The 25,137-nt window shown below is 50.6% G+C and overlaps 1 protein-coding gene across 1 annotated transcript in view; it reads left to right on the top strand.

Moving 5' to 3' along the window:
- Positions 1–25,137, top strand: part of LOC129694233 (tensin-1-like) — a gene marked incomplete at its 3' end in the record, with an annotated part of 71,330 nt that overhangs the window by 22,009 nt on the left and 24,184 nt on the right. The window lies entirely within an intron of this gene.

Genomic DNA, 25,137 nt, shown 5'->3' with positions numbered 1-25,137 from the left:
AGGGGGGGTGGGAGACTTATTTTCTTCACACACCCTATCCTACAACTGGGAACTGGGAACACAGGGGGCTGAGGAGACAGGGACAGAATGAGAGAATGGAGCGGCTGGGCTTGTACACTCTGGAGTTTAGAAGGATGAGAGAGAATCTCATTGAAACATATAAGATTGTTAAGGGTTTGGACACGCTAGAGGCAGGAAACATGTTCCCGATGTTGGGGGAGTCCAGAACCAGGGGCCACACAGTTTAAGAATAAGGGGTCGGCCATTTAGAACGGAGACGAGGAAACACTTTTTCTCACAGAGAGTTGTGAGTCTGTGGAATTCTCTGCCTCAGAGGGCGGTGGAGGCTGGTTCTCTGGATGCTTTCAAGAGAGAGCTAGACAGGGCTCTTAAAGATAGTGGAGTCAGGGGATATGGGGAGAAGGCAGGAACGGGGTACTGATTGTGGATGATCAGCCACGATCACATTGAATGGCGGTGCTGGCTGGAAGGGCCGAATGGCCTCTACTCCTGCACCTATTGTCTATTGTATATTGTCTATTGACAGGGACAGATTACGGACGCAGCTGAACCACGATCTACTGTCGGAAGGAACTGCAGATGCTGGTTTACACCGAAGATAGACACAAAATGCTGGAGTAACTCAGCGGGACGGGCAGCGTCTGTGTTGAGTCTGAGGAAGGGTCCCGACCCTAAACGTCACCCATTCCTTCTCTCCAGAGATGCTGCCTGTACCGCTGAGTTACTCCAGCTTCTTGTGTCTATTTATTAACCTGGCTATGTTGCAGATATCAGCCAGGCTCTTGTGGAAGAGCAGACTCAGTAAATGTGTCCCCAGGGAATTATCTAGTCCTGTTTGTTTTTACAATGCAGCAATCAAAAATCAATCTTCCCGCAGTAAAGTACAACAATAGACACAGAGTGCTGGAGTAACTCAGCGGGTCAGACAGCATCTGTGGAGAACATGGATAGGTGACGTTTCACAGAGTGCTGGAGTAACTCAGCGGGTCAGGCAGCATCTGTGTGGAGAACATGGATAGGTGACGTTTCACAGAGTGCTGGAGTAACTCAGCGGGTCAGGCAGCATCTGTGGAGAACATGGATAGGTGACGTTTCACAGAGTAACGCTGGAGTAACTTCACATTTATCCACATTAAACTCCATCTGCCATCTTTCAGCCCACTGTTTGGACTAAAATACAGTAACTCAGCGGGTGCAGCAGCATCTATGGAGCAAAGGAAATAGGCAACGTTTCGGGATGAAACGCTGAAGGAAATAGGCAACGTTTCGGGCCGAAACCCGGAAGGGTTTCGGGCCGAAACGTTACCTATTTCCTTCGCTCCATAGATGCTGCTGCACCCGCTGAGTTACTCCAGCACTGTTGTCTACCTTCGATTTTCCAGCATCTGCAGTTCCTTCTTAAACAGTCTCTCGATGGAATCGTGAAGCTGGCTGGCGGGTGAAGATAGACACAGAGTGCTGGAGTAACTCAGCGGGTCAGGCAGCATCTGTGGAGAGAAGGAAATCATCTTCAGACTGAAAGATAGTCATAAGTGATAGGAGCAGAATTAGTCCATTCGGCCCATCTAGTCCACTCCGCCATTCAATCACGGCTGATCTATCTCTCCCTCCTAACCCCATTCTCCTGCCTTCTCCCCATAACCCCTGACACCCGCACTAATCAACAATCTATCTATCTCTGCCTTAAATATATCCACTGACTTGTGGCCTCCACAGCCGTCTGTGGCAAAGAATCCCACAGATTCACCACCCTCTGACTAAAGAAATTCCTCCTCATCTCCTTCCTAAAGGAACGTCCTTTAATTCTGAGGCTGTGCCCTCTGGTCCTAGACTCTCCCACTAGTGGAAACATCCTCTCCACATCCACTCTATCCGGGCCTTTCACTATTCTGTACCTTTCAATGAGGTCCCCGCTCATCCTTCTAAACTCCAGCGAGTACAGGCCCAGTGTCGACAAACGCTCATCGTGCGTTAACCCACTCGTTCCTGGGATGGTTCGTGTAAACCTCCTCTGGACCCTCTCCAGAGCCGGCACATCCTTCCTCAGATACAGGGGCCCAAGTATCGTGTGGGTAACACAGTGCGGAAACCACAGGCCGTAAACAGCGCGGTTTTATGGATGAAATTCTGGCTGCTGTTTCCCACACGATGAGATTCTCAGGGAACATCTGGCTGGCCGGGGTTCAACAGCTGGATTGACAACATCTGCCAGGGGTGGGGGGGGGGGGGGGGGAGAGAGAGAGAGAGAGGGGGAGAGACCAGATACACACACGCAACGAAACACGCAACCACACGTGACAATAAACCAAATTTAACCAAAATAATCCGAACTGAACTAACTTAAACCGATAGGCCAAGCAAAGGGGAGGATATGTTATAACAGATAACAGTTAAGATATTAATGATCTGGATGAGGGAATTGAAGGCAATATCTCCAAGTTTGCGGATGACACTAAGCTGGGGGGCAGTGTTAGCTGTGAGGAGGATGCTAGGAGACTGCAAGGTGACTCGGATAGGCTGGGTGAGTGGGCAAATGTTTGGCAGATGCAGTATAATGTGGATAAATGTGAGGTTATCCATTTTGGTGGCAAAAACGGGAAAGCAGATTATTATCTAAACGGTGGCCGATTGGGAAAGGGGGAGATGCAGCGAGACCTGGGTGTCATGGTACACCAGTCATTGAAGGTAGGCATGCAGGTGCAGCAGGCAGTGAAGAAAGCGAATGGTATGTTAGCTTTCATAGCAAAAGGATTTGAGTATAGGAGCAGGGAGGTTCTACTGCAGTTGTACAGGGTCTTGGTGAGACCACACCTGGAGTATTGCGTACAGTTTTGGTCTCCAAATCTGAGGAAGGACATTATTGCCATAGAGGGAGTGCAGAGAAGGTTCACCAGACTGATTCCTGGGATGTCATGACTGTCTTATGAAGAAAGACTGTATAGACTTGGTTTATACTCTCTAGAATTTAGGAGATTGAGAGGGGATCTTATAGAAACTTACAAAATTCTTAAGGGGTTGGACAGGCTAGATGCAGGAAGATTGTTCCCGATGTTGGGGGAAGTCCAGGACAAGGGGTCACAGCTTAAGGATAAGGGGGAAATCCTTTAAAACCGAGATGAGAAGACCTTTTTTTTCACACAGAGAGTGGTGAATCTCTGGAACTCTCTGCCGCAGAGGGTAGTTGAGGCCAGTTCATTGGCTATATTTAAGAGGGAGTTAGATGTGGCCCTTGTGGCTAAAGGGATCAGAGGGTATGGAGAGAAGGCAGGTACGGGATACTGAGTTGGATGATCAGCCATGATCATATTGAATGGCGAATGGTGCAGGCTCGAAGGGCCGAATGGCCTACTCCTGCACCTAATTTCTATGTTTCTATGTTTCTATAACATACGATGAGCGTTTGTTGGCACTGGGCCTGTACTCGCTGGAGTTTAGAAGGATGAGCGGGGACCTCATTGAAACGTACAGAATAGTGAAAGACCTGGATGTGGAGAGGATGTTTCCACTAGTGGGAGAGTCTAGGACCAGAGGGCACAGCCTCAGAATTAAAGGACGTTCCTTTAGGAAGGAGATGAGGGGGAATTTCTTTAGCCAGAGGGTGGTGAATCTGTGGGATTCATTGCCACAGACAGCGGTGGAGGCCACAAGTCAGTGGATATATTTAAGGCAGAGATAGATAGATAGATTGTTGATTAGTGCGGGTGTCAGGGGTTATGGGGAGAAGGCAGGAGAATGGGGTTAGGAGGGAGAGATAGATCAGCCACAGGTAGACAAAAGTTATGTAGTAACTCAGCGGGTCAGGCAGCATCTGTGGAGAACATGGATAGGTGACGTTTCACAGAGTGCTGGAGTAACTCAGCGGGTCAGGCAGCATCTGTGGAGAACATGGATAGGTGACGTTTCACAGAGTGCTGGAGTAACTCAGCGGGTCAGGCAGCATCTGTGGAGAACATGGATAGGTGACGTTTCACAGAGTAACGCTGGACTAACTTCACATTTATCCGCATTAAACTCCATCTGCCATCTTTCAGCCCACTGTCTGGACTAAAATACAGTAACTCAGCGGGTGCAGCAGCATCTATGGAGCAAAGGAAATAAGCAACTTTTCGCGATGAAACCCTGAAGGAAATAGGCAACGTTTCGGGTCGAAACCCGGAAGGGTTTCGGCCCGAAACGTTACCTATTTCCTTCGCTCCATAGATGCTGCTGCACCCGCTGAGTTCCTCCAGCATTTTTGTCTACATTCGATTTTCCAGCACCTGCAGTTCCTTCTTAAACACAATAGATCAGCCGCGATTGAATGGCGGAGTAGACTCGATGGGCCGAATGGCCTAATTCTGCTCCTACCACTATGTGAATGCATAGTGCAGCCCAGTTTGTCCACGCTGACCTGTGGCGAGGCTGCCAGCATCATCAGAGACCCACACCACCCTGGCCATGCTCTCATTCTCGCTGCTACCATCGGGGAAGAAGGTACAGGAGCCTGAAAACCGTGACCCCCAGGTTCAACAACAGCTTCTTCCCAACAACCATCGGGCTGTGTAACACTGCACAACACTCACCTCAGACCAACCTCAGCATTGAACTGGTATTGATGTTTTTGTGCCTTTGGCATGTGGCGTTATGGTCTGAATACTTAGTATCACTGAAAATATATTGTGTTATGGATCACGAGATTTTTATTGTGTAATTGCATTAATGGTTCTGTTAAATTGGCAGACGTCTGTAGAGGCCACAAGTCAGTGGGTATTTTTAAAGGCAGAGATAGATAGAATCTTGATCAGTGCGGGTGTCAGGGGTTATGGGGAGAACGCAGGAGAATGGGGTTAGGAGGGAGAGATAGATCAGCCATGTTTGAATGGCGGAGTAGACTCGAGGGGCCGAATGGCCTAATTCTGCTCCTATAACGGCTGGGCTTGTACACTCTGGAGTTTAGAAGGACGAGAGGATATCTCATTGAAGCATATAAGATTGTTAAGGGCTTGGACACGCTAGAGGCAGGAAACATGTTCCCGTTGAGAGATAGATCAGCCATGTTTGAATGGCGGAGTAGACTCGATGGGCTGAATGGCTAGAATTTAGAAGATTGTGGGGGATCTTATAGAAACATAAGATAAGTGTGAGGTGCTACACCTTGGCAGGACAAATCAAAATAGGACGTACATGGTAAATGGTAGGGAATTGAAGAATACAGTTGAACAGAGGGATCTGGGTATAACCGTGCATAGTTCCCTGAAGGTGGAATCTCATATAGATAGGGTGGTAAAGAAAGCTTTTGGTGTGCTGGCCTTTATAAATCAGAGCATTGAGTATAGAAGTTGGGATGTAATGTTAAAATTGTACAAGGCATTGGTGAGACCAATTCTGGAGTATGGTGTACAATTTTGGTCGCCCAAGGGGGGGGACTTGATAGAGATCTGTAAAATGATGAGAGGGATAGACAGAGTTGATGTGGACAAGCTTTTCCCATTGAGAATAGGGAAGATTCAAACAAGAGGACATGACTAAAGAATTAAGGGACAGAAGTTTAGGGGTAATATGAGGGGGAACTTCTTTACGCAGAGAGTGGGGAGTGTAGGGAGGGTGGGGGGTGTAGGGAGGTGTGCGTGGACTCACTGCTTCTCGGCCCCAGCTCTGACCGCACTCCTGGCTCCAGGGCCCGACTCCAGACTCACTCAGCTGCTCCCGTCCCCAGCGCCTGTCGCGCTCACAGCCCCCGCAAGCGGTACACAGCCCACACTACGCTGGTTCAGCTTTATTCTCGGCGGCTTCTGGACCTGCTCACGGACTCAGCCCCTCCTCCGGGGCTTTTAATCTCCAGCGGGTGCCGGAAGGGGCATTACCATCATGGTGACTGACAGGCGAGAAGACCAATCTGCTGATCTCACGATTATTTAAACCTTCATAAGTTTTGTAATCTTCCACCGATCAGAACAAGAGTTGATGCGCTTGGAGCAGAGGAGACGGCGAGTAATCCTGGCGATATAGGGTAGAGCTTTAGCGCAAATGTAAAAACAACGCAGACGCAGTGGTCAAGATGAGAGTTTTAGTAATAGTACTAGACCAAGTGCAGACCCGTTGGGTCTGCTCCCCCAATGGTGTGATCCCCCAACCCAATATTCCACCATGCACCCGTCTCCTCCAACGGAACTGAAGCCGTTCCCAAATGTAAGATTCCAGCCCTCCCCTGCCTCCCTCAGCAGTGGATTGAAAAAACATTCCAATTGCACCTCCCCTGCCTGCTGCAGCAGTTCCAATTGCAAAACCAATTGGCCCTCACCCCTCCTGTTGAAGCACTTGCTGTGATATCCCATTGAGGTGAAAAGTTCAGAGTGTTCCTGTCTTGCAACTTGATAGATAGATAGATAGATAGATAGATAGATAGATAGATAGATAGATAGATGGATGGATGGATGGATGGATGGAAGGATAGATAGATAGATAGATAGATAGATAGATAGATAGATAGATAGATAGATAGATAGATAGATAGATAGATAGATAGATAGATAGATAGATAGATAGATCTGTGAGAAAAAGTGCTTCCTCGTCTCCGTTCTAAATGGCTTACCCCTTATTCTTAAACTGTGTGTGTGGCCCCTGGTTCTGGACTCCTCCAACATCGGGATCATGTTTCCTACATTTTGTACTCTATAAGATCACCTCTCAACCTCTGACCTATATCCCTTAAACCCATGCACTCTGGGTCATAGGATCATTAGGTCGTGATAAGTGATAGGAACAGAATTAGTCCATTCGGTTCATCGAGTCTACTCCGCCATTCAATCGCGGCTGATCTATCTCTCCCTCCTAACCCCATCCTCCTGCCTTCTCCCCGTAACCCCGAACACTGTATTAATCTGATGAATCCCACAGATTCACCACCCTCTGACTAAAGAAATTCCTCCTCATCTCCTTCCTAGAAGAACGTCCTGTTGACCCCCACTCTCCTCCCCCCCCCCCCCCCCCCCACACACAGCAGACGGGACATTGACCGGTGAGGGCCGGGGACTGGCCACCGCTCCGGCCACCGGTCACTGCGCTCGGACGGGGATGACATCTGCACAGCCGGTGACTCACCACCCAGCCCACTGCGCCTCTCCTAACCTTGTTTGGAGAGATTTCAATGGAGACAAGTCTTGGAATGTTGGATTCCTGGCAAACAAGTGTCGGAATGTGAGACCTAGGATCCCGGCCAAACCCAGCTGCGGAGAGCATTCCCTCTACACTGTCAACCCCCCCACCCTCTCCACCCCCACCCTCTCACTCCCCCACCCCACCCCTCTCACTCCGCCCCACCCCTCTCCACCCCACCCCACCCCTCTCACTCCGCCCCACTCCGCCCCGCACCACAGGCCAAGAGATCTCCAAGGTCCCACACAGGAGATTAGTGGGCAAAATGAGGGCACATGGTATTGGGGGTAGAGTGCTGACATGGATAGAGAAGTGGTTGGCAGACAGGAAACAAAGAGTAGGGATCAACGGGTCCATATAACATATAACCATATAACAATTGCAGCACGGAAACAGGCCATCACGGCCCTACAAGTCTGAGCCGAACAAATTTTTTTTCCCCTTAGTCCCACCTGCCTGCACTCATACCATCCCTTTCGGAATGGCAGGCAGTGACTAGTGGGGTACCGCAAGGCTCAGTGCTGGGACCAGCAGTGACTAGTGGGGTACCGCAAGGCTCGGTGCTGGGACCAGCAGTGACTAGTGGGGTACCGCAAGGCTCGGTGCTGGGACCGCAGCTATTTACAATATACATCAATGATTTGGATGAAGGGATTCAAAGTAACATTAGCAAATTTGCAGATGACACAAAGCTGGGTGGCAGTGTGAACTGTGAGGAGGATGCTATGAGAATGCAGGGTGACTTGGACAGGTTGGGTGAGTGGGCAGATGCACGGCAGATGCAGTTTAATGTGGATAAATGTGAGGTTATCCACTTTGGTAGAAAAAACAGGAAGGCAGATTACTATCTGAATGGCGCCAAGTTGGGAAAAGGGGAAGTACAACGGGATCTGGGGGTCCTTGTTCATCAGTCTATGAAAGTAAGCATGCAGGTACAGCAGGCAGTGAAGAAAGCGAATGGCATGTTGGCCTTTATAACAAGAGGAGTTGAGTATACGAGCAAAGAGGTCCTTCTGCAGTTGTACAGGGCCCTAGTGAGACCACACCTGGAGTATTGTGTGCAGTTTTGGTCCCCTAATTTGAGGAAGGACATTCTTGCTATTGAGGGAGTGCAGCGTAGGTTTACAAGTTTAATTCCCGGGATGGCGGGACTGTCATATGATGAGAGAATGGAGCAGCTGGGCTTGTACACTCTGGAGTTTAGAAGGATGAAAGGGAATCATTGAAACATATAAGATTATTAAGGTTGGACACGCTAGAGGCAGGAAACATGTTCCCGATGTTGGGGGGAGTCCAGAACCAGGGGTCACAGTTTAAGAATAAGGGGTAAGCCCATTAGGACTGAGATGAGGAAAAACTTTTTCTCACAGAGAGTTGTGAGTCTGTGGAATTCTCTGCCTCAGAGGGCGGTGGAGTCCGGTTCTTTGGATACTTTCAAGAGAGAGCTAGATAGGGCTCTTAAAGATAGCGGTCGGGGGATATTGGGAGAAGGCAGGAATGGGGTACTGATTGGGGATGATCAGCCATGATCACATTGAATGGCGGTGCTGGCTCGAAGGGCCGAATGGCCTCCTCCTGCACCTATTGTCTATTGTCCCCCCTTTCACTCCTAAGAGAATTCAAGAGAAGACTATTCGAGATAAGATAGCGTTTATTTCAAGAGGACTTGTATACAAAAACAGGGATGGAATATTGTGAGCAGTTTTGGGCCCCGTATCTGAGGAAGGGTGTGCCGGCTCTGGAGAGGGTCCAGAGGAGGTTTACAAGAACGATCCCAGGAATGAGTGGGTTAACATACGATGAGCGTTTGTCGGCACTGGGCCTGTACTCGCTGGAGTTTAGAAGGATGAGCGGGGACCTCATTGAAACGTACAGAATAGTGGGCGGCCTGGATAGAGTGGATGTGGAGAGGATGTTTCCACTAGTGGGAGAGTCTAGGACCAGAGGGCACAGCCTCAGAATTAAAGGACGTTCCTTTAGGGAGGAGATGAGGAGGAATTTCTTTAGTCAGAGGGTGGTGAATCTGTGGGATTCTTTGCCACACAGACGGCTGTGGAGGCCACAAGTCAGTGAAGATGCAACACCTGCCCTGGGGGGGTGAGAGGGTGAGGGGGGGGGTCGGGGGGTGAAGAGGGTGGGGTCGTGGTGAGGGGGACAGGGTGACGGGGGGGGTGTGGGTGAGGGGGAGGGGTGAGGGGGGGGTCAAGGGGCAGGGGGTGAGGGGGTGTGGGTGGTGGGGGGGGGGGTGAGGGGGTGGGGGGTGAGGGGGAGGCGGGGGTGAGGGGGTGTGAAGAGGGGCGGGGATCGGGTGAAAGAGGGGGGTGTCGTGGTGAGGGGGTGAGGGGGTTGAGGGGGGTGAGAGGGTGAGGGGAGGGAGGGGCGGGGGTGAGGGGGATGTAGGGGGCGGAGGGGGGGTGAGAGTGAGGGGGGTGTGGGGTTGGGGGGGCGGGGTGGTGAGGGGGGGGGGTTTGGGGAGAGGGGGGGAGTGTGGGGGAAGTGGGGGGGGGGGGGGGGGGGGGGGGGGGTGGGTGGGGTGGGGGGGGGGGTGAGTGGGGGGCCCTGGTTGAACTCCACTCCTCTCCCACTTGCCTCTGCCAACACTGGCTGAGAAAGTGCAGATTCCTGGCCAGTTTCTGTCCACAGAACAAACATGAATCCCAGGAGTTGGAACAGGATATTTCCCCCACCCATTCCGTAGCTATTTGTTGCCTTGCTGGTCGGCTGCCAGACCTCGTTCCCTCAGCTACATGTTGTGGAGATCCCTGCAACCGCAGATGACACTTACAGCACAAAGTACTTGGTGCTAAAACACCAGGATAGTTCCTCAACCAAGGAACCCCAAGCCCAGAACGGTGGCCGGAGTGGTGGCTAGACCCGGCCGTTGACTGGTCAATGTCCCATCTGGTGTGGGTGGGAGGGGGGGGGTGGGGGGGGGGGGGGGAGATACATGGGTGGGGAAACCTCAAGGGCTGGGGGGGGGGTCGGCTTTGCTCCAGAGATACATGGTCCACTCTGGCAGAGAAACCACAAGTCTACCCCGCCCTTCAATCATGGCTGATCTACTGACTCATAGAGTGATCCAGCGCAGAAACAGGCCCTTCAGCCCAACTTGCCCACGCCGGCCAACAATGTCCCAGCTACACTAGCCCCACCGGCCTGCGTTTGGCCCATATCCCTCCAAACCTGTCCTGACCAGAAGATGGATCTCGACCCAAAACATCACCCATTCCTTCTCTCCACAGATGCTGACTGTCCCGCTGAGTTATGGTGCAGCAGCATCTATGGAGCTAAGGAAATCCTTAGATTTTAGACAGAGAGTTGTGAGTCTGTGGAATTCTCTGCCTCAGAGGGCGGTGGAGGCCGGTTCTCTGGATACTTTCAAGAGAGAGCTAGATAGGGCTCTTAAAGATAGTGGAGTCAGGGGATATGGGGAGAAGGCAGGAACGGGGTACTGATTGGGGATGATCAGCCATGATCACATTGAATGGCGGTGTTGGCTCGAAGGGCCGAATGGCCTCCTCCTGCACCTATTGTCTATTGTCTATTGTCTATTGTCTATTGACTCCGCTATCTTTAAGAGCCCTATCCAGCTCTCTCTTGAAAGTATCCAGTGAACCTGCCTCCACCGCCCACCACAGACTCACGACTCTCTGTGAGAAAAAGTGTTTCCTCGTCTCCGTTCTAAATGGCTTACTCCTTATTCTTAAACTGTGTGTGGCCCCTGGTTCTGGACTCCCCCAACATCAGGAACATGTTTCCTGCCTCAGAGAAGTTGGGAGGTCATGTTGCAGTTGTACAAGACGTTGGTGAGACCGCATTTAGAATATTGTGTTCAGTTCTGGGCACCGAGTTGTAGGAAAGATGTCGTCAAACTTGAAAGGGTTCAGAGAAGATTCAGCAGGATGTTGCCAGGACTAGAGGGTGTGAGCTAGAGGGAGAGGTTGAGTAGGCTGGGTCTCTATTCCATGGAGCGCAGGAGGATGAGGGGTGATCTTATAGAGGTGTATAAAATCATGAGAGGAATAGATCGGGTAGATGCACAGAGTCTCTTGCCCAGAGTAGGGGAATCGAGGACCAGAGGACACAGGTTCAAGGTGAAGGGGGAAAGATTTAATAGGAATCTGAGGGGCAACTTTTCCACACAGAGGGTGGTGGGTGTATGGAACGAGCTGCCGGAGGAGGTAGTTGAGGCCGGGACTGTCCCAACGTTTAAGAAACAGTCAGACAGGTACATGGATAGAAACATAGACAATAGGTGCAGGAGTAGAGGCCATTCAGCCCTTCGAGCCTGCACCGCCATTCAATATGATCATGGCTGATCATCCAACTCAGTATCCTGTACCTGCCTTCTCTCCCTACCCCCTGATCCCTTTAGCCACAAGGGCCACATCTAACTCCCTCTTAAATATAGCCAATTAACTGTGTGGCCTCAACTACCCTCTGTGGCAGAGAATTCCACAGATTCACCACTCTCTGTGTGAAAAATGTTTTTCTCATCTCGGTCCTAAAGGATTTCCCCTTATCCTTAAACTGTGTGACCCCTTGTCCTGGACTTCCCCAACATCGGGAACAATCTTCCTGCATCTAGCCTGTCCAACCCCTTAAGAATTTTGTAAGTTTCTATAAGATCCCCCCCTCAATCTTCTAAACTCTAGCGAGTACAAGCCGAGTCATAGGACAGGTTTGGAGGGATACGGACCAAGGGCAGTAGCGTAGATGGGACGTTGCGGGCAAGTTGGGCCGAAGGGCCTGTTTCCACGCTGTATCGCTCTGCGACTCTTATGTTTGTGAAGTTCCTCGGAGACCACATTGATGTTCTTGGCCAGGGCAACGTTTCCTACGGAAAACGAACAGCATTCCTGATGTTGGAGCTGAGGGTTAATGACGGGATGTACCAACGCCAAGAACAAGACAAACAAACATGCCAGCTGGGAATACATGTTGCAGGAGAGAGCTGGGCTTCCAGCTGACGGCAGCACAACAATAGCAACAGGCTCAGATAGATAAGTAATCAGACGTATTGATCAGTGCTGCAACACAGTCAGGTAATTATATACTCAAAGGTGGACACAGAGTGCTGGAGTAACTCAGCGGGTCAGGCAGCATCTATGGAGCTAAGGAAATAGGCAACGTTTTGGGCCGAAACCCGTAAGGGTTTCGGCCCAAAACGGGTCTATTTCCAGAATGATGGCGCCCGAAATAGGCAACCTTTTTCCTTAGCTCCATAAGGGTTGCTGCACCAAAACTCAGCGGGTCAGGAAGGATTTCTGCCCGAGATGTTGGATAGGTGACTTTTCCACAGATGTGCTGCACCATAACTCAGCGGGTCAGGCAGCATCTGTGGAGAACATGGATAGGTGACGTTTCACAGAGTGCTGGAGTAACTCAGCGGGTGCAGCAACATCTATGGAGCGAAGGAAATAGGCAACGTTTCGGGATGAAACCCTGAAGGAAATAGGCAACGTTTCGGGCCGAAACCCAGAAGGGTTTCGGGCCGAAACGTTACCTATTTCCTTCGCTCCATAGATGCTGCTGCACCCGCTGAGTTTCTCCAGCACTTTTGTCTACCTTCGATTTTCCAGCATCTGCAGTTCCTTCTTAAACAGTCTCTCGATGGAATCGTGAAGCTGGCTGGCGGGTGAAGATAGACACAGAGTGCTGGAGTAACTCAGCGGGTCAGGCAGCATCTATGGAGAACATGGATAGGTGACGTTTCACAGAGTGCTGGAATAACTCAGAGTGCTGGAGTAACTCAGCGGGTCAGGCAGCATCTGTGTGGAGAACATGGATAGGTGACCCACAGAGTTGGAGTAATGCGGTCCCCTGGAGGTGAACGGAAACCTCTGGAGGTTCTCCAAGGTTTTTTTGTTCTGGAGGTCACCCTTTTTGTCAGTCTCCCTACCTGCTTCCACCACCTGCAACCTCCGGGAACCGCACGGAAACCTTGGGTGGGGCGCAAAGTCTCCAGAGGTTTCCGTTCAGGTTTCCTAAGTGGGGACAGGGGCATATCTCAGCGGGTTAGCTTTCATTGCAAAAGGATTTGAGTCTAGGAGCAGGGAGGTTCTACTGCAGTTGTACAGGGTCTTGGTGAGACCACACCTGGAGTATTGCGTACAGTTTTGGTCTCCAAATCTGAGGAAGGACATTATTGCCATAGAGGGAGTGCAGAGAAGGTTCACCAGACTGATTCCTGGGATGTCAGGACTGTCTTATGAAGAAAGACTGGATAGAAACTTGGTTTATACTCTCTAGAATTTAGGAGATTGAGGGGGGATCTTATAGAAACTTACAAAATTCTTAAGGGGTTGGACAGGCTAGATGCAGGAAGATTGTTCCCGATGTTGGGGAAGTCCAGGACAAGGGGTCACAGCTTAAGGATAAGGGGGAAATCCTTTAAAACCGAGATGAGGAGAACTTTTTTTCACACAGAGAGTGGTGAATCTGTGGAATTCTCTGCCACAGAAGGTAGTTGAGGCCACAGTTCAATGGCTATATTTAAGAGGGAGTTAGATGTGGCCCTTGTGGCCAAGGGGATCAGAGGGTATGGAGAGAAGGCAGGTACGGGATACTGAGTTGGATGATCAGCCATGATCATATTGAATGCTCTTGAGGCAGGCTCAAAGGGCCGAATGGCCTACTCTTGCACCTAAATTTCTATGTTTCTATGTCAGGCAGCATCTGTGGAGAAAAGGAGTAGGTGACGTTTTGGGTCAGGACCCTTCTTCAGAATCTTTTGGCAGGGAGGATGGTTTGCGTGATGGTCTGGGCTGCGTCAACAACTAGGGTCAGGGGTTCTGCATGGCCTCGATTGGGTGCGTGAGTGGTCTTTAGAGACCCTTGTAGGAACGGGCCCTTTAAATCATTGCCGATCAGAGGCCGTCACGGTGGTGCAGCGGGTAGAGCTGCTGCCTCACAGCGCCAGAGACCCAGGTTCCATCCTGACTACGGGCGCTGTCTGTACGGAGTTTGCACGTTCTCCCCGTGACCTGCGTGGGTTTTCTCCGGGCGCTCCGGTTTCCTCCCACACTCCAAAGACGTGCGGGGTTTGTAGGTTAATTGGATTCGGTGTAAATGTAAATTGTCCCCCAGTTTAGTTTAGTTCAGAGATACAGCGCAGAAACAGGCCCTTCGGCCCATCGAGTCCGTGCCGACCAGCGATCCCCGCACACTAACACTATCCTACACACACTGGGGACAATTTACATTTACACCAAAGCCAATTAACCTACAAACCTGCACGTCTTTGGATTGTGGGAGGAAACCGGAGCGCCCGGAGAAAACCCACGCAGGTCACGGGGCCTTTCTCACCAGGGACTAACTGTACAGAACGTTTTTCCTTCTATTATTTATTATGTAAAATAATATGTGTGTTATGATTGTGTTTATAATTTGTTTGGTTGTTTTGTTGTTCCGCGAGCATTGCCACTTTCATTTCACTGCGCATCTCGTATGTGTATGTGACAAATAAACTTGACTTGACTTGACTTGACTTGACTTGAGAACGTGCAAACTCCGTACAGACAGCGCCCGTAGTCGGGGTGGAACCCGGGTCTCCGGCGCTGTGAGGCAGCAGCTCTACCCGCTGCACCACCACCATGCCGCCCTGTGTTAGTGTGCGGGCGATCGCTGGTCGGCACGGACTCGGTGGGGCCGAAGGGCCTGTTTCCGCGCTGTATCTCTAAACTAGTCTAAACTAAACCAGAGGAGATGTGGACGGGATAATGTTTGTTATCGGAGATTCCTCGGCCTTGTTTACTCAGACCCAGAAGTTCTGTTACTAAGGGCGACACAAATTGAATCATTGGCTGACCTTTCCACGCCTACACGGTAAACATCAGGGACTAACTTTGGCCAACGCTAGTTTGCAGACGGCCAGAGAGGGGAATGTTTACACTGATGTTCATGTTTCAGTTGAAGCCGTCTCTATCTCTTGTGAAACATCTGATGCCTTGGTCACAAACATCGAGTCACAGAGTGATACAGTGTGGAAACAGGCCCTTCAGCCCAACTTGCCCACACCGACCAACATTGCCCCGTCTACACCAGTCCCACCTGCCTGCGTTTGGTCCATATCCCTCCAAACCTGTCCTATCCATGTACCTCTCTAACTGTTTCTTAAACGTTGGGATAGTCCCAGCCTCACTACCTCCTCCGGCAGCTCGTTCCATACACCCACCACCCTCTGTGTGGAAAAAATACCCCTCAGATTCCCATGTTTAAGAAGGAAATGCAGATGTTCGAACAAGAGTGGAGGCCAAGTCACTCGATGGATTTAAGAGAGAGTTAGATAAAGCTCTAGGGGCTAGTGGAGTCAAGGGATATGGGGAGAAGGCAGGCACGGGTTATTGATAGGGGACGATCAGCCATGATCACCGTGAATGGCGGTGCTGGCTCGAAGGGCCGAATGGCCACCTCCTGCACCTATTGCCTATGTTTCTATGTAATAATCGAAGTTAGATAAAAAATGCTGGAGAAACTGAGCGGGTGGTGCAGCATCTATGGAGCGAAGGAATGGGTGACGTTTCGGGTCGGGTCTGAAGAAGGGTCTCCACCCGAAACGTCACCTATTCCTTCGCTCCATAGATGCTGCCTGTCCCGCTGAGTTTCTCCAGCATTTTTGTCTACCTCAGATTCCCATTAAATCTTTTTGCCTTCACCTTAAACCTATCTCCTCTGGTCCTCGATTCCCCCACTCGGGGCAAATTACATGAGTACAATCAGATAACACAGAAGGTAGTTGAGGCTGGGACTATCCCAATGTTTAAAATTGGACAGGTACATGGATAGGACTGGTTTGGAGGGATATGGGCCACACGTGGATAAGTAATACTAGTGTCGATGGAATGTTCAAGAAGGAACTGCAGATGCTGGAAAATGGGGCAAGGTTGGAGCAAGGAGATCCTTCTGCAGTTGTACAGGGTCCTTGTTCATCAGTCTATGAAAGTAAGCATGCAGGTGCAGCAGGCAGTGAAGAAAGCCAATGGCATGTTGGCCTTCATAACAAGAGGAGTTGGGGAGCAAAGAGATCCTTCTGCAGTTGTGCAGGGCCCTAGTGAGACCACACCTGGAGTATTGTGTGCAGTTTTGGTCCCCTAATTTGAGGAAGGACATTCTTGCTATTGAGGGAGCCCAGCGTAGGTTCACAAGGTTAATTCCCGGGATGGCGGGACTGTCATATGCTGAGAGAATGTGGAGCGGCTGGGCTTGTACACTCTGTGGAGTTTAGAAGGATGAGAGGGGGTTCTCATAGAAACATATAAAATCTCTTAGAGGATTGGACAGGCAGAAAAAATGTTCCCGATGTTGGGGGAGCCCAGAACCAGGGGCCACACACAGTTTAAGAATAAGGGGTCGGCCATTTAGGACTGAGAAACAGTTAGGCAGATACATGGATAGAAACATAGAAATTAGGTGCAGGAGTAGGCCATTCGGCCCTTCGAGCCTGCACCATTCGCCATTCAATATGATCATGGCTGATCATCCAACTCAGTATCCCATACCTGCCTTCTCTCCATACCCCCTGATCCCCTTAGCCACAAGGGCCACATCTAACTCCCTCTTAAATATAGCCAATAAACTGTGGCCTCGACTACCCTCTGCCGCAGAGAGTTCCAGAGATTCACCACTCTCTGTGTGAAAAAAGTTCTTCTCATCTCGGTTTTAAAGGGTTTCCCCCTTATCCTTAAACTGTGATAGGGCAGGTTTGGAGGGATATGGACCCAACGCGGGCAGGCGGGACTAGTGTAGCTGGGGCACGTTGGGCCAGTATGGGCAAGTTGGGCCGAAGGGCCTGTTTCCGTGCTGTATCACTCTATGACTAGTGTAGCTGGGGCATGTTGGTCGGGGTGGGACTAGTGTAGATGGGTCATGTTGGTCGGGGTGTGACTAGTGTAGGTGGGGCATGTTGGTCACGGTGGGACTAGTGTAGCTGGAACATGTTGGTCGGGGTGGGACTAGTGTAGATGGGGCATGTTGGTCGGGGTGGGACTAGTGTAGATGGGGCATGTTGGTCGGGGTGGGACTAGTGTAGCTGGGGCATGTTGGCCAGTATGGGCAAGTTGGGCCTGTTTCCGTGCTGTATCTCTCTATTACTAGTGTAGCTGGGGCATGTTGGTCGGGATGGGACTAGTGTAGATGGGGCATGTTGAGCCAGTATGGGCAAGTTGGGCCGAAGGGCCTGTTTCCGTGCCGTATCTCTCTATGACTAGTGTAGATGGGGCATGTTGGCCGTTGTGGGCAAGTTGGGCCTGTTTCCCTGCTGTATCTATGCAGCCTAACAAGCGATGTTGGTGCATTTGGGTAGCGGGCATGCGTCAGTGCATTTGCCGACTGCCAGGGGAATGCGCTGTGGGACACGGGGGGGGGTTCTATTTGGGAAGGAAGCGCAAGAACCGGCAGCGCTGGTGGCTGGGTGTGGAGACAAACTTCCTCTGCAACGGCCAAGTTTCAACCTTGCAGCCAGACGCGCTGTGTGCACTCGACACAGACGAGCGTTGGTGTTGCGGTGACCATGCAGGCATGCACGGCTGCTCCTGAACCCTCCACTTCTCAGGTAAAGCCATTTTTTCCCCCTTTCCATTAGGAACTTGTTTGCAACGCATTTTTTTCCAAAAGAGACGAGAGAATTTTGCAGAGAGAGTTCCCGCTGGCCCCGCGCCATCTCTTAATTGAAGCGTATAGGGAGGAACTGCTGATGCTGGCTTACACCGGCTACAGACACACAGAGTGCTGGAGTAACTCAGCGAGTGGGTCAGGCAGCATCTGTGGAGAACATGGATAGGTGACGTTTTCACAGAGTGCTGGAGTAACTCAGCGGGTCAGGCAGCATCTGTGGAGAACATGGATAGGTGACGTTTCACAGAGTGCTGGAGTAACTCAGCGGGTCAGGCAGCATCAATGAAGAGAAAGGAATGAGTTTCAACAGTTGCGGGATGAAACCCAGAAGGGGTAGGCAGCATCTGTGGGCCGAACATGGATAGATGGTTTCACAGAGTGCTGGAGTAACTTAGTGGGTCAGGCAGCATCAATGAAGCAAAGGAAATAGGTAATGTTTTGGGATGAAACCCTGAAGGAAATAGGCAACGTTTCGGGCCGAAACCCGGAAAGGGTTTCGGGTGAAGATACGTTACCTATTTCTGGAGCTCCAACTCATGCTGCTGGTGCACCCGCAGCATTGTGGAGAACATTTTGATACCTGACGTTTCACAGAGCATCTGCAGTTCCTTCAGCAGGGTCTCGCAGGAATCGTGGAGCTGGCTGGCGGGTGAAGATAGTTTCACAGAGTGCTGGAGTAACTCAGCGGGTCAGGCAGCATCTGTGGAGAACATGGATAGGTGACGTTTCACAGAGTGCTGGAGTAACTCAGCGGGTCAGGCAGCATTTGTGGAGAACATGGATAGGTGACGTTTCACAGAGTACTGGAGTAACTCAGCGGGTCTTATGAACCTTTGGAGGGCAGGAGGCTGAGGGGTGATCTTATAGAGGTGTATAAAATCATGAGAGGAATAGATCGAATAGATGCACAGAGTCTCTTTCCCAGAGTAGGGGAATCGAGGACCAGAGGATATAAGTTTAAGGTAAAGGGGAAACGTCACCTATCCATGTTCTCCACAGATGCTGCCTGACCCGCTGAGTTACTCCAGCACTCTGTGAAACGTCACCTATCCATGTTCTCCACAGATGCTGCCTGACCCGCTGAGTTACTCCAGCACTCTGTGTCTATCTTCTATTCCCTTGTTGGCCGCAGCAGAAGTCCGCGCCGAGCTTCAGCTTTTGCAGGACTGATTAATATCGAAAAAAATCTTCCCAGCTCCGCACAGGGCCTTATAAGTCTGAGAGTGAAGGCAAGAGTCTGTGTCCACACCTTGTATGGGAAAACATGCAGCTGTGGGTATGAATCAGAGAGGCATAGAGAGAGAACCAGCAGAATGAAACAACTGCTTAACTGTAACCGGGTCCACACCCTGTCTCTGTACTGTGTTAATGTAGACAATAGGTGCAGGAGTAGAGGCCATTCGGCCCTTCCAGCCCGCACCGCCATTCCATGTGATCACGGCTGATCATCCCCAATCAGTACCCCGTTCCTGCCTCCTCCCCATATCCCCTGACTCTCTCTCGCTATCTTTAAGAGCCCTATCTAGCTCTCTCTTGAAAGAATTCTCTCCAGAGAACCGGCCTCCACCGCCCTCTGAGGCAGAGAATTCCACAGACTCACAACTCTCTGTGAGAAAAAGTGTTTCCTCGTCTCCGTTCTAAACGGCGTACCCCTTGGGCAGGTGGGACTAGTGTGGTTGTGGCATTGTTGGCCAGTGTGGGCAAGTTGGGATGAAGGGCCTGTTTCCGTGCTGTATCACCCTGCGATTCTCATTTGTATCTAATCGTGAGAGAGTGCTGGTCAACCTCTTGTCCAAGCCAGCAAACGGCAGGGCAGCTGTCGGTGTGGCTGTGTTTACTGTCAGTACTGAGTTTGAACGTAATAATGATGTTAGGATTCAGTTATATAAGGCTCCAGAGTTCTCCCAGGTGGAGTGTGTGTGCAGTGCAGCTTTCCCTATTTAAGGAAGGGTGTTGGTGTGTTTGGGAACAGTTCTCGGAAGGTTGACACGGCCAATCCCAGGAATGGGAGTGTTGCCTTTTGTAAGGGTTTGGTCGTTGGGTTTAAAGCTACAGGCCCTTCGGCCCACCGAGTCCGTGCCGACCAGCGATCCCCGCACACTAACACTATCCTACACACACATAGAAACATAGAAACATAGACAATAGGTGCAGGAGTAGAGTCCATTCGGCCCTTCGAGCCTGCACCGCCATTCAATATGATCATGGCTGATCATCCAACTCAGTATCCTGTACCTGCCTTCTCTCCATACCCCCTGATCCCCTTAGCCACAAGGGCCGCATCTAACTCCCTCTTAAATATAGCCAATGAACTGTGGCCTCAACTACCTTCTGTGGCAGAGAATTCCACAGATTCACCACTCTCTGTGTGTGAAAAATGTTTTTCTCATCTCGGTCCTAAACGATTTCCCCCTTATCCTTAAACTGTGACCCCCTTGTCCTGGACTTCCCCAACATCGGGAACAATCTTCCTGCATCTAGCCTGTCCAACCCCTTAAGAGATACAGTGCGGAAACAGGCCCTTCGGCTCACTAACACTATCCTACACACACTGGGGGACAATTTACATTTACACAGAAGCCAATTAACCTACAAACCTGCACCTCTTTGGAGTGTGGGAGGAAACCGGAGCGCCCGGAGAAAACCCACGCAGGTCACGGGGAGAACGTGCAAACTCCGTACAGACAGCGCCCGTGGTCAGGATGGAACCCGGGTCTCTGGCGCTGTGAGGCAGCAGGATGAGGGGTTTGGAGGGATATGGACCAAACGCAGGCAGGTAGGGCTAGTGTAGAGTCCAGAACAAGGGGCCACACAGTTTAAGGATAAGGGGGAAATCGTTTAGGACCGAGATGAGGAAAACATTTTTTCACACAGAGAGTGGTGAATCTGTGGAATTCTCTGCCACAGAAGGTAGTTGAGGCCACACAGTTCATTGGCTATATTTAAGAGGGAGTTAGATGTGGCCCTTGTGGCTAAGGGATCAGGGGGTATGGAGAGAAGGCAGGTACGGGATACTGAGTTGGATGATCAGCCATGATCATATTGAATGGCGAATGGTGCAGGCTCGAAGGGCCGAATGGCCTCTACTCCTGCAACTATTGTCTATGTTTCTAGATGGGGCATTGTTGGCTGGTGTGGGCAAGTTGGGCCGAAGGGCCTGTTTCCGTGCTGTATCACTCTGTGACTCCACGACTCAGGCCCTCTAGTCCCGGCAACATCCCCGTGTATTCCCCCCCCCCCCCCCCCCCCCACCTGTAACGTCTGTCCTCTGGTGATGGAAGATTTGGATGAGAGAATGCGGAGAATTCCCAGCGGGAGGATCACCCCGTTGGGATTTAATTTCAACGGGAAGAATGTAAATAAAATGAGCAAAGGGTGGATGTGACCCAAGGCCACAGAATGTGGAGCCACACACAATACTCCAACTGACAGCCTTGTGTTCACACGGACAACCTGCCAGAGATACAGCCCGGAAACAGGCCCTTCGGCCCACCGGGTCCGTGCTGGCTCCTCCCGTTGGGGGAGTCCAGATCCAGGGGCCACACACACACAGTTTAAGAATAAGGGGTAAACCATTTGGAACGGAGACGAGGAAACTCTTTTTCACCCATTCTCTCTCTTGAATGGCGGAGTAGACTTGATGGGCCGAATGGCCTAATTCTGCTGCTATGCTGTTGACGGCTCGATTGGAATCGTGTATGAAGCAGATGCTCCACCTCTCTCGAGCCACGCTCGTTAGAACCAAACAAAACATGCGCAGGAGCAGGCCATTCGGCCCTTCGAGCCAGCACCGCCATTCAATGTGATCATGGCTGATCATCCCCAATCAGTTCCCCGTTCCTGCCTTCTCCCCATATCCCCTGACTCCGCTATCTTTAAGAGCCCTATCTAACTCTCTCCTGAAAGCATCCAGAGAACCGGCCTCCACCGCCCTCTGAGGCACAGAATTCCACAGACTCACCACTCTCTGTGAGAAAAAGTGTTTCCTCGTCTCCGTTCTAAATGGTTTACCCCTTATTCTTAAACTGTGTGTGTGGCCCCTGGTTCTGGACTCCCCCAACATCCGGAACATGTTTCCTGCCTCTAGCGTGTCCAATCCCTTAACAATCTTATATGTTTCAATGAGATCCCCTCTCATCCTTCTAAACTCCAGAGTGTACAAGCCCAGCCGCTCCATTCTCCCAGCATACGACAGTCATAGAAACATAGAAATTAGGTGCAGGAGTAGGCCATTCGGCCCTTCGAGCCTGCACCGCCGTCCCAGAAATTAACCTCTAGCGTGTCCAAGTCCATTCAGTAGACAATGGTCTGATTAAGGATTTCAGCCCCGAAACGTTGCCTATTTCATTCGCTCCATAGATGCTGCCTCACCCGCTGAGTTTCTCCAGCATTTTTGTCTACAATAGACAATAGACTATTGTATTGTATTGTATTGTATATCTTTATTGTCATTTCCTGAGTATTCGCATACCCAGAGGAAACAAAAAAACGTTGCTCAACCAGTGTCCATTCAGTGTACATGAAAAAATAAATAGAAATAAAAAAAAAAATACATGTCATGAACAAATTTAACACTCTACTAAACATTCAACAGCCGTTCCGACCGGCAGCGGCACAACAGTGGCTCTGCTGCAGTGTGGGGGTTTGTGCGCGATACTTGGCAGGGGGCAAAGTCCATTTAGGTGCAGGAGGAGGCCATTCGGCCCTTCAAGCCAGCGCCGCCATTCAATATGACCATGGCTGATCATCCCCAATCGGTAACCTCCCCGTATCCCCGATTCCATTGGCCACTCAGAGCTAAGTTCGCTTGTATCTTCGGAGAGAGATCTCTCTGCCTCTCCCTTCCTCTCGCATCCTTTGCTTTCTCCATACCCATATATAGTCCTGTGCTGATGTGATGCTGACTGCCAGCATGTTGTTCAGTCTGGCTACACTGTGCTGGGAGGGTGTTAGCAGACCGGCTGTGGGCAGCATGCAGGCGAGCTCGACTCCATGACCGCTGTATGTGTGGAGGTAAGCTCCCCCAACCCTGTACTCCCCCCCCTCTCTCTGTGCAGGCAGTGAAGAAAGCCAATGGCATGTTGGCATTTATAACAAGAGGAATCGAATATAGCAGCAAAGAGGTCCTTCTGCAGTTGTACAGAGCCCTGGTGAGACCACACCTGGAGTATTGTGTGCAGTTTTGGTCCCCTAATTTGAGGAAGGACATTCTTGCTATTGAGGGAGTGCAGCGCAGGTTAATTCCCGGGATGGCGGGACTGTCATATGCTGAGAGAATGGAGCGGCTGTGGGCTTGTATACTCTGGAGTTTAGAAGGATGAGAGGTTATCTTAGACATAGAAATTAGGTGCATATAGACATAAGACATTAGAAATTATCTTATTGAAACATATAAGATTGTTAGGGGTTTGGACACGTTAGAGGCAGGAAACATGTTCCCGATGTTGGGGGAGTCCAGAACCAGGGGCCACACACACACTCAGTTTAAGAATAAGGGGTAAGCCATTTAGAACGGAGATGAGGAAACACAGGGAGTGGTGAGTCTGTGGAATTCTCTGCCTCAGAGGGCGGTGGAGGCAGGTTCTCTGGATGCTTTCAAGAGAGAGCTAGATAGGGCTCTTAAAGATAGCGGAGTCAGGGGATATGGGGAGAAGGCAGGAACGGGGTACTGATTGGGGATGATCAGCCATGATCACATTGAATGGCGGTGCTGGCTGGAAGGGCCGAATGGCCTCCTCCTGCACCTGTTGTCTATGCCTGCTGTTTCACTTTCCCGATGTACAGTGAACAGCTTTTTGTTTCCATTGCTCACCAGTCAGCGCAAAGACTGTGTGTGTGATTACACTGTGTAGAAAGGAACTGCAGATGCTGCTTTACACTGGAGATAGACACAGAGTGCTGGAGTAACTCAGCGGGTCAGGCAGCATCTCTGGAGAGAAGGAATGGGTGACGTTTTGGGACGAGACCGTTCTTCAGACTTGTGTCTATCTTCCGTGTATATCCAGCATCTGCTTTGTACATAATTACAACCGAGCTGTTTCCTCACTGTATATCCAAACTAAATCCTCTCTAAATCTTTACTCTAACTATCTTACTTCAGATTTAATTGGCTGTGTTTATGTATCGTTCAGTCCAGTTTACTGCCCCGTGTACCGAGGTACAGTGAAAAGCTTCTGTTGCGCGCTAACCAGTCAGCGGAAAGACAATACATGATTACAATCGAGCCGTCCACAGTGTACAGATACAGGATAAAGGGAATAACGTTTAGTGCAAGGTAAAGCCAGCAAAGTCCGATCAAGGATAGTCCGAGGGTCACCAATGAGGTGGATGGGAGGTCAGGACCGCTCTCTAGTTGGTGAGAGGACGGTTCAGTTGCCTGATAACAGCCGGGAAGAAACTGTCCCTGAATCTGGAGGTGTGGTGTGTGTGCGTTGGTTTTCACACTTCTGTACCTCTTGCCCGATGGGAGAGGGGAGAAGAGGGAGTGACCGGGGGTGAGACTGGTCCTTGATGATGCTGCTGGCCTTGCCGAGGCAGCGTGAGGTGTAGATGGAGGCGATGGAAGGGAGGGTGTGTGTGTGTGTGTGTGTGTGTGTGTGTGTGTGTGTGTGTGTGTGTGTGTGTGTGTGTGTGTGTGTGTGTGTGTGTGTGTGTGTGTGTGTGTGTGTGTGTGTGTGTGTGTGTGTGTGTGTGTGTGTGTGTGTGTGTGTGTGTGTGTGTGTGTGTGTGTGTGTGTGTGTGATGGTCTGGGCTGCGTCCACAATTCTCTGCGATTTCTTGCGGGTCTTGGACGGAGCTGTTCCCAAACCGTGCTCCGATAAAATGCTCTCTGTGGAACATCTGTAGAAGCTGTCATCAGATTAATATTGGACATTTGTGAGATGCTGCCTGACCCGCTGAGTTACTCCCAGCACTCTGTGAAACGTCACCTATCCATGTTCTCCACAGATGCTGCCTGACCCACTGAGTTACTCCAGCACTCTGTGAAACGTCACCTATCCATGTTCTCCACAGATGCTGCCTGACCCGCTGAGTTACTCCAGCACTCTGCATCTACCTTCGATTTAAACCAGCATCTGCAGTTTTTTTTAATCTATTTTCTATGAGAGGGAAAGCAAGGGTTACTTGAAGTTACAGAGGTCAATATTCATACCACTGAGGGTGCAAGTTTCGGGTCGAGTTCCTTTCTCTGTCTCGACCCGAAACGTCACCCATTCCTTCTCTCCAGAGATGCTGCCTGCCCCGCTGAGTTACTCCAGCATTCTGTGCCTACCAGAGAAAATAGGTGCAGGAGGAGGCCATTCGGCCCTTCCAGCCAGCACCGCCATTCAATATGATCATGGCTGATCATCCACAATCAGTACCCCA

Source organism: Leucoraja erinacea, unplaced genomic scaffold, assembly GCF_028641065.1.
Source record: "Leucoraja erinacea ecotype New England unplaced genomic scaffold, Leri_hhj_1 Leri_587S, whole genome shotgun sequence".
NCBI lineage: Eukaryota > Metazoa > Chordata > Chondrichthyes > Rajiformes > Rajidae > Leucoraja > Leucoraja erinaceus.
Note: the sequence above shows the minus strand (reverse complement) of the source record. Positions and strands in the feature narration are given on the sequence as shown.